Raw genomic sequence first — 10,492 nt, forward strand, 5'->3', positions numbered from 1 at the left:
TCTGAACATTAATGGCCAGGTCATGTGCCACTCTAAAAAAGCCACTCAAAGCAAGAAGGGAGCGCTGAAGCCCAATGGGCGTCTGATCCAATATCACAAGATCGTCCCATATGCCACATACTGGATACGCAAGGCCCCTAACCTTGATGGAGATGCTTTTGCCTGACCCAGCCATATAGCAATGTCTGAAAAATAGAGATTAAGCAGGGCCGGGGTCAGGACACAGCCCTGGCACACTCACTTTTCAGTAGATATCAGCCTGGATAAATCGCCCTTATAATTCAAACACACCTCCATCTTTGAGTTTGGATGCAATTCTATCAAGATCTATACGAGATCGTGTGGAATATTCCACTTACACAGTTTAGACCACAGAGTTTATCTGCATACTCTGTCAAAAGCAGAGGACAGATTTATAAAGAAAATTATATGTTTTCTTCCTGTCTCATGGTTCTAGTCAGGAGGGCAAGCAAGAAACCATAAAGTATTGTTCCTATTCCTTTTCTAAACACTGCCTGATTTATGTCCAATCTACCAGTGCTCCTAGCCCAATCATTTAAACAATTTAAAACCAGAGAGGCAAATATTTTACTACTCATGTCAAGCAGTGCAATGGGATGATAGTTTACTAGGAAGAATCTCTCTCCTTTCTTAAATATAGGGATTATTGTAGCATATTTCAATGATTCCGGAATCCTTTTACTAGCCAATATATAGCGAAACAGTAGTTCTAAGATACCCATCCACAGCTCGGGGTTGTCCTTCAATACAAAATTTGAGATCCGCCAGAACCTGCGGCCCGTGAGGGGTTTGCAGCATTTATGAATAATATAATATCAATCTCATCAAATATTAAGGACCAGGACTGATCCTCCTGGAATTTCATGACATTTCCATCTTTCTTCAACGAAACATAGAGACGAGTCAGATGGTCCAGTCACACCACTTCCAAAATGGGATTTAATTGTCTATAAATTTGGACTCCAGAGTCATAATTTACAAGAGACCAGAATTCCCTTCTGTTCCATTTGCATAAAATTTGTAACATTTCATCACTCTCATTCTGGTATACTTGAGCTTTCCAGCCTTTCAGCCAGTTTCTGTATGCTTGTTTTATTTCCTTTACTACTAGCTGGGCACAACCCTTGATGTTGCATCTTCTCGCAGCGCGTATCTCCGTCCTCAAGTGTCTCTTCCTATCTTGTAGCTCAATGTCAAATTTTGGCCTTTGCTTAACTGATCTCTGCGGCCCATTCCTATCAATGAATCTCATTGCCTTCAATTCAGGGCGCAGAAATTTAATTCTGCAACACGACCAAGAAAAAGTGCCCAGATGTGCATTACATTTCTGAATTAAGCTTGGGGTTCAACTCAAGTGGCAGGCTGAATTATTAACTTTTAAATGAATAGCATCAATTAATTCTGAGGCTCTATGAGGAAGTTGGAGAATATCTTGCAAGAGGGATTGATCACTATTATTGGTTTGTAAGATCTCAAAACCCGAGCACAGAGCAAGCATAGGCTGTGACATAAAGATATAATCAATCGTGGAAGCTTCCATATTAGAGTGCCCGGTTTTCTCCAACCAATTATCAGGTAAGAATTTTTTGTTCACACAATTTAAATCCCATTCACTCATTAATTGGCGCAATTATTTTGCATTTCATCTTACCCTATTATTAACCATGATCTTCCTTAGTTCTGTTTCACTTAAGTTATTCACACAATAGCATTTTAGATCCCTCACTATGATTAACGAGTCATCAACACTTGATGCGTACCAATCCTGCAGCAAGTCAGCAACTTGCTCCACCAGCTCAGAGTCCTTCTTGATAATCTGATTGCAATGAATATTGACTATTCAAATATTCCTCCCCACAGTGTTCTCATTCTGGGAAGTGCTAAAGGAGCATAACTGCCAGCTATCCCATCCTAAATTGTTTCTGATGGCTTCAACCAATCACCCAGAAGGCCTCCCTTTTGGCCCTTGACTTGCAGACATAAAATATATAGTGTGCCCATCTAAAAGGAGGGCTTCTGTTAACCAGACATCCTGGAGATTAATGATATGTGATGCTAATAACAAATCGAGATCGTTACTATTCTTCAAGAGGTGATTAAATCCTCTAATGTATAATGTATAACTCCTCCCTGTAGACCAAATGTAATTCCCCCTTTCATGCAAGCCCCCACTAACTTTCCCAGGAGCTAGCACCAATCTGGCTCCGAAGGCCCCCTGGAAGCTCTTCCCTCTTTTACAACTACAGATCGTGTGGGTATATCACCCCATCTACTTTCCGTACGGGAGTCCCTTAACCGATCGTTACGCTGCTGCGGAGACTTACACTTAAGTAGATCATATCTCATGATGTGAAATAACTCCATCTCTGATAATAATAGTTCATAGGCAGATTTAGATTTTATATGTAGAAAACCCACATCAGTTCTTTGCGGATCTGGAAAGGTTACCAAGATGATGTCACTGGAATAGATGTTTCTTAAAGAGGTGGTGTTGGAAAGGAGGTCCAAGACATGTAGTCTATTGAGTACAACCTCTTGTTGGGTTCTAAACATTCTTTCTAGTCTAAAAAAATAAATTCTTTCTGATGTCTGAGGCCCCCCTGGCCGCACTGGGACATGTGGTGGCGGGGGGTCCTGCAAGGTGGGGCCGTTGGGGGCCCCTGCTATGCCAGGGCCTTCAGATTGTCTGTTCTGAATAAGCACCAGTAAAAAGAACAAAAAGACATTTAAAACCTGCATCCTAAAGGAGAACCCTAATCTCATATTTGTGTATTGTTTAATTTTTCAGAAATCTGGTAATACAATGAAAGACTTCCTGTTCTTTACGTATTTGAAAAATACATGTATGCATTTAATGTACACCATACTCAGTATTCAGTCTATCAATACCTTTAATGTTGGCCACATTTCAACAGCCAAGGTTCATGCAGTTAACTCTCTAACCGTCATTTGAGTACTAATGCAGCACTGACTGGTAAATGGGGCTGGGTCTGCTAATATGGGAAGGGCAATGCTAGTCTTTTTGGTTCAAATTACTATTATCAGAGAATGCCTTTCTGATGCAGCATTGACAGTGGGGCAGAATCTGCAAATTTTATCAGTTAACATGGCACAACATGTAATTTGTTTTGCTGTTGGAAAGATTTAATCAGCAATTCTTTTATTGTGAAGTGAAAGAGCTCAATTAATAAAAGGCTTAATTCCATAATTCACCTTAATGTAGTGAATATACAGGGGTTGTGATGGCATCATTGGACCATTTGAGGATGCACTTGGCATACGTTGGCAGCAGGTGGACATGTGCAGTTATATCATGCATATGACGGCTATACTAGACTTCCGATGGCAGGATTCACAGATTTGAGGCTGCATTTGCTGAATGATGGCAACACCTGCAAGCCTACATTTTACATATGGTGACTTATCAGGCGTATGAAGGCAATATTTGGGCATTCAAGGCAGCATTAATTAGATCATGTGAGCATCTGGCCATGTGGTGTTATTTCTTAGCATGTGTGGTCTATGACATGCATATGAAGAGGCTGCACTTAACATAGAGCAGTCAAAACCTACTTTGCTGACGGCTTGACTAGTGTGTGCTGTCACAAAAGCAGCCCTTTTTCCTGTGAACCATCACACATGATTTGTTAAATTAGAGTGCAAATGCACGTGTTCTGTAAATTTATGCATGTGCTCCCAATTGCAGATGCACCCTTATGAAGTGGCACTTTGCCACTCCATGATGGCGTGTTTGTGCACCACCTGCTCTATGCAGACAGGCCAAAGGCCCAACTGCTAAGGCTGTCTTCAGCGGAGCCTGTGAGTTGATGCATGAGGCACAACTCAGCATTGACTGGATCTGCGGCAGAGCCCAATGACTTGGTTTTGCCACAACATCAACCTGTCACCCACACCACGTTTCTCTGCATTCCTAAAAAGGGATATAGGAGGCTCAGGGGTATATGTAAAATCCTTATTCCTCTGTGAAAAGTTCCCTTAAGTACATGCATTGAAAACAACCAGATAGTTTATCTATATAACCTTAGCATCCTAGGCAGTGCTTTGCCCCAGTTCATGTTCTGAAACATGCGAGTAGAGAGGGCCCCATTTTCTCTCATGTTAAATTTTGACAGGTGGGCACGCCCCCTATTTCTGGTCTTACTCCCTGCCCTTTTTGATAGGCTTTGATATAAACGTAATATAAATTTGATAAAAAATGATATAACCAAAATGTTATATTGATTTTATATCAAATGTATATTTTATGTAAGTGGGTATACATTTTATATAATTTGTTATAAGTGAATATACATTTTATATGCAATCTGTATAAAGATGAGAGCAGCAGGCAATGGTGTTGCTTGATCGAGCGCTGACAGCAAGGTGAGCTCTGATGATGGGGACTGTGAATCTAGGGCTTTGCAGAATAGCGCAGTGATGATGTCAAAGAAGGGTTCTGCCCCGAGAGGAAGCAGAAAATATCAAGCAATTTTGATATATTTTTAAGATAAACATTTAAATAAAAATGTACATAAAAAGTAATATTTTTAATCTAAAAATCAATATACAAATAATATTTTGATAGAAAATGCATATAAAATCATATTTTTGATATAGAAATGTATATAAATATAATTTTTGATATAACATTTTTATTTAAAATTTGTATATAAACTTGCCCACCCAAAAAAAGATGTCAACAAATGTTTGAAATCATTTTGATATAGAATTGTATATCAATGTTATATGAACTGGTTTTGATACAGAGTGTAAATAATGAAAAGCAATTTGCTTTATAGTAAATTGTGCTTACCAGAGAATGTACAAAAGTTCCAATTATTGCCTTTGACAAGACGCGTTTCTTTTTGAATAATGAAAAACAGTTCGCGTTATAAGTAAACTGTGATTCCCAGAGTCCATGCAAAAGTAAGTCAAACTATTGTTATATGAATCTACAGCTTCTCGTGCCCAGCTCACATGTGTCCCTCATGTGAAACAGCATTGCTGTGGGGTTTTACCTAGGGAAAGGCCTGTGGAATCCCATGAATCGGGTGGCTTGCAGAGCAGCATTCTAGCCACATCAGCAGAAAACACAGACAGGTCTTTATATTTAGCTCACTAGAATACAGGATGTTATGCGGCAGCTGTCTAAATACACCACTAAGAAAATACACAAGGTCATTGTATATCAACTAAACCCAGCTGACAGAATGCTGGCACGGGAAACATCTGCAGGCTGAGACTAATTTTAGATGTTTCCTGGGGCCAGTGTCTATCAACTAAACCCAGCTGACAGAATGATGGCACAGGAAACATCTCTAGGCTGAGGAGAATTTTAGATGTTTTCTATGTCCAGCGCCACTCACTAATTCTTGCAGAGTATGCAGGAAATAGAATGTTGTGTTTTGTTGATAATCCACAGTTTCTCAGGACCCCTGGAAACAGATTGGCCCCAGGAAGCAGCTAAAATTAGATTTATTATAAACCCCATTTCCCAAGTAAGCATAAAATACATGAGTTGAGGAAATCTGTATGTGTTGATAAGAAAACTGCTCAGGTACGAGTATGTGTTTTCCCCCCTTAAAAGGCGGTATCTCACTCGAACAGGGGTACTGGCAACCCCATTGTCAGAGTGCTGGCCTGATGATCCCCTGCAGTCACACTAATTGATTTGGAACAATTATTTGCAACTCTGTGGGGGAGCTTGCTTTTTGGCAGAATTTGATTGTGGGTCTGTGGACACCAGGAGACCATATGCAAGGCTTTTTGATTTGAAACTGGACCTGGTGTTTTTTTGGAGTTTGTTTCAACAACATTACAAAGGTGAGCATGGGGGTATTTTAAGGTATGGCCTTTAATGTATTGGAAGCATGCAGTTTAGGACATCTGATAAAGTATTTATTGATATTCAGGCCCTTTCCAAGACCCACTGGGGATGAGAAGGCACTCAAAGCACTAGGCTGTGTATTTTTAAACTAAACAGCTTTGTGCTTTTAATGATGTTTTTAAAAATGTACAGTCTGCTTAGAATGCTCTGTGGTTTTGCATATCAGACAGGATAACGCAGAGGCGCTGCTAGCGCTGGGTTGTGTTTCTATTTAGAATCAGCATGTCTTCCAACAACTGGATGTTGCAGCAGGCAGACCCTAAAAAACGACGTGTGGCAGCCGACAAGCGTCAACTTTGTGCAGCTGATGTAACATGCCCCAGAAGTTCTGGAGGTCCGAGGATGAGGCTGCATGTTTTTGCCGGATAAGCAACGGGGACAACCAGATTGGAGGGCTCAAAGCAGAGAAAGATAAATGAATTATAATATTAATTATTAATTATTCACATAAAAAGATACAACCATACATAAGCTTATCAACAAACGCCATATAAAATGAGTTCCTTTTTTCCATAAAATATTTGACACTTTAAAAGCTTCCTTAATAAAATTGGCTGTATCATATAAAAATGTTACATCATTAGTATTCATTAATTTCCCCTGTGCAGGTTCTTGTATTATTCTGGTTAAAATGCTGCCTTAGCCAGCATCTCCTCATATGAATTGTGAACCTACAAACTGTTAAAAGATTAATCAGATCCCTGTATGACCCACCCCACAGGAACACGTTTTATCTGACCTCAACCATGGCATTCTTGCTTGCAATGGTAATCATTTATTTGTGGGCTGAACGCAGCAAAGTTTTTCTTCACACGTGGCAATGGGCATGCCTGGATTGGGGGCCCCAACGAGTGACAAAGGAGTGTTTGAGATCCAGAAGGGCTATTATGGTTTCTGTGATATACCTGCATTCGACCGTGACAACCAATATCTTGGAAATAGCCTGACAAATGGACGCCTAACCGGGGTTCTTGATGGGGCAAGCTGCCCCCTGTGTTCTACCAGCATCTGGAGCTGGGCAACTGGGGTAGCACATTTAACACATCGTCAACCCTGGAGCAGCACAGGGTGTGGTCTGGTTTCAAACCCTTGCCATGGAGTTGCCCCCCCACCCCTGGTTTGATTGAGGGCTCTGGCGGATATTACCAGATACTTTTACACCTAAACTTCATTGGCTAGGGTGGGGGTGAGGGCCTCGATACTACCAGCATCTTCAGGCACACATTCCACTGGTTTAGGGGTGAAATGTTGTTTTAAAAGTGTACAACTGCAGGCCAGATTAGCGTGGAAGTGGGAGCTGGGGTGTGCCGATATAAATTCTGGATACTCCAAGCGGCAAAAGGTACAACACAATGTTGAGAATGAGACCGATATCGTAAGACAGCCACAGGGTCATGAGTCCCAACTGAGGCTCAAGAAAAATGGTCCCATGGGTGGTGCACTGGGTGTTACACCTGCGCAGAAGGGGGTGTCCACTGCAAGCAACTGTGTACTGCTGGGGGTAGTCATGAGCGGCATGGTTGTGATTAGCGACAATGAAGGTGCTGCACCAATAACTAATTCTGAGAATGTAGCTGTTGCTAGTTTTGAACGCGAGAATAATACAGACAACTCCTTTGTCCATTCTCCATCTAACCATCAGGGCGAGTTTGCACCACCTCTACAGTTAGACACTCGGGTGGTGGTGGTGGGTGAGGGGGGCGTGGAATATGTACAACTGGGTGTTACTTCTGTTATCAATATTAACACATTGAATGAATTAGATGCGTTGATGACCGCTTTGCAGGGCTATGGGTGCAATCTAGTGGTACACCACCCCCCCTGGAGTTTTCAGACACTATGGTCTTCATTACAAGTACAGCAGTACGGAAATAAGGGTGCCGGCAGCAATGTACCGGCACACTTTCCAGACTGCCATACTACGAGAATGCCGGTAGGAGCCACGGATTCCCGGTGGGCCTGACCTGCTGGGAAATCAGGCCTCTACCGGCATTTCTCTCACTGAAGCACCGACACTCTTAACAATTGTGCTGGTGCTTCAGTGTCCCCATTGCCATGGCATCCTATTGTACTACATGGCAATGGGATTTACTGTTCCACCACCACTTGTGATATCCCGGTGGCACATGGATATCAGGTGGTAGAATCGGTGTTACACATTTGGTGGCAAGCCGGTAGCACTGGCGAGTTACCGCCAACCTCATAATATTGGGCCTATGCCTACTAATTGTTTTACAGCCCTTGAGGCGCTTCTTAAGGATGCTGGCATTGTTAACATTGGCAGTAACATTGAAAAAGGTGTATGTATTGATACTGCTGACACTGAAGATGCTGCGGTTGTTAATATTGCTCCTGTTGGTACACAATAGGGGAGAATGCACAATGATGGGGAGGAATACAGGGCCAGTGTCATTAATATTGCAAATGACCAGGTGGTAAGTGTTGAGCCTCAAGTCGATGCCCCCGTGAGCTTGCATCAACATCGCACACTAGCAGCAATAAAGCTGGTGAATCACCTTCTAATGCCCCCTCACAATTCTGGCTAGTGATACTGTTGGTACAACTGAACAGCAAGGTTATGTGACAATGCCTGCAATTGATGTTCATGAGCCGGGTGTTAGTAACACCAACAGTGAAACAGGTGTATCTATGAGTGTCAATGTAGATTCTCTGAATGGTGGTGGTCATGATGTGAGGACGGGTCACAATGCTGGTGACATTAACATTTAAAATGCTGTCAACCCCAATAATATTACTACTGTTACATGTATGGGTGTATCTTTTATTCGAAAGAACAAGAAAAAAAGACCCCAACAAAGTGCGAAAGAGTTGCAAAAATCAGACGGGGCCCTCACTTTAAAACGAAGCTACAAGAAAATGCTTGCCCTTCTCAAACGTTTAAATCCGTATTGCAAGAGGAATCTGTTGTTAGGGGCATTTTTGAAGGCATGGAAGGAGTGTTTTTCCGCTAATAAAACATTTTTGGGGTGATACTACTGCCTTTGCAGTGGGAACGTATGTGGCAACCATAGCGACGCAGCCCGATAACCTGCTAGCCAATGGGTCAGTTGTTGAACGCAGCACACTAGCCCTAGAGGACCCCACAAATTCTCAAAATCATACTGCAACCGATAACCCACAGATACCCCTGTTCCCAATGAATTGATAGTGGGTTCTAACTCAGATAACCCTCCTTCAATACCCACCCGAGGAATTTCCCAATAGTTTGATGATGCATGACGATCCTATCGGCTACAAATTTCTGATATATCAGCAATTTCTTCAAAGACAGGCTGTCTTTCACCACGTCGATACGCAAACATACATAATAGAGAAACGGTTGACAAAAATTCATAAAGTTACCTGTCAAACAGCCACTGTCCTTTAATGCAGCAAAAACTCTGTTGCAGGTTGGCCTCCTTCAATCACAATGAGGGGCGCACCGGCTACCTTAAATCGCACAACCCCCAGCTTTGTGGTGCTTTTGCCAGTAGTTGACCATTAGCGGGTTGCTGGTGTTAATACATGTTTGCGATGCATAAATGATTGTTACATTCCCTTCTGTATATCTTCATTGGTGTTTCCAGATAACCCAGCAGCTGTGGACATATAGTACTCAGATGCGCTTTAAGTAAATCCAGCAATAATCGTTGTACCCATGCAGTGGCTGGTTTCACATTAAATTGATTGCTTTCCCACAGGTGTTCATTTTTAATTTCCTGCAAATAAAGGTAAATACATATGCAAACATCTACAGTCTCAATCCTTGTAAGTCAGTTTACGTGGCCCCATGCACATTGCTCTACCATATTGTCTTTGATATACTTTTTCACTCCACTTGTGAACTGTTTTCTCAATGATACTTATAACACACATCGGACACCCCTGTCTAAACTGCTTCAATTTCAGAAGGGGGTTATTTGCTGATTGTTTAGGCCACAATGTTTTAGATATACATCATTCAGTCACTACGCCAGTCCTTAACTGTCCTTAACTGTGTTAGCGACTGTATCACTCACATCATTTCTACAAGGTCTATGTGACATATTTTCTGTAGCTAATTATCTGCATAAGATATTTCCAAACCCTCAGGAGCATCCTGTTGGGGATCATCAGTTGTTTGTCCTGAGCAGTTGTTTTAAACATGTTTTCACCACAATGGTTGTAAAACCCTGTATGATCAGAATATCAATCCATGTCTCAGCCGGTGTGACCGTATCATCTTTAATGCTATCCATCTCCATTAGCGAAATACAGGCCTTACACAGGCTGTTATTGCAATCCCCTTGGTTTGATATTTTTTCTGCTACAGCTTGGTTCTCTTCAACGCTGACACTTTATCACTTAGAGGCTGTAAACAAACCAGAGATGCATGGTTTTAACTATAGCTAATTTGTATGCCCTACAAAATACAAATGCTCACTTTAAAATATACACACCGGGTGACAGACCGTCCAATAGCCAGGGCACTACAACCCATGTTTTTCCGCTGCTACAGTGGGGCAAAGTCACTCCCCGGCATCATGGCCACCAGCAGAACCATAGATTCATATCCACTGTCTTCAGAACCCACATCGGCTGCGG

The sequence above is a fragment of the Ambystoma mexicanum genome, chromosome 7q (assembly GCF_040938575.1).
Source record: "Ambystoma mexicanum isolate Mex_15411 chromosome 7q, UKY_AmexF1_1, whole genome shotgun sequence".
In the NCBI taxonomy this organism is placed as follows: domain Eukaryota; kingdom Metazoa; phylum Chordata; class Amphibia; order Caudata; family Ambystomatidae; genus Ambystoma; species Ambystoma mexicanum.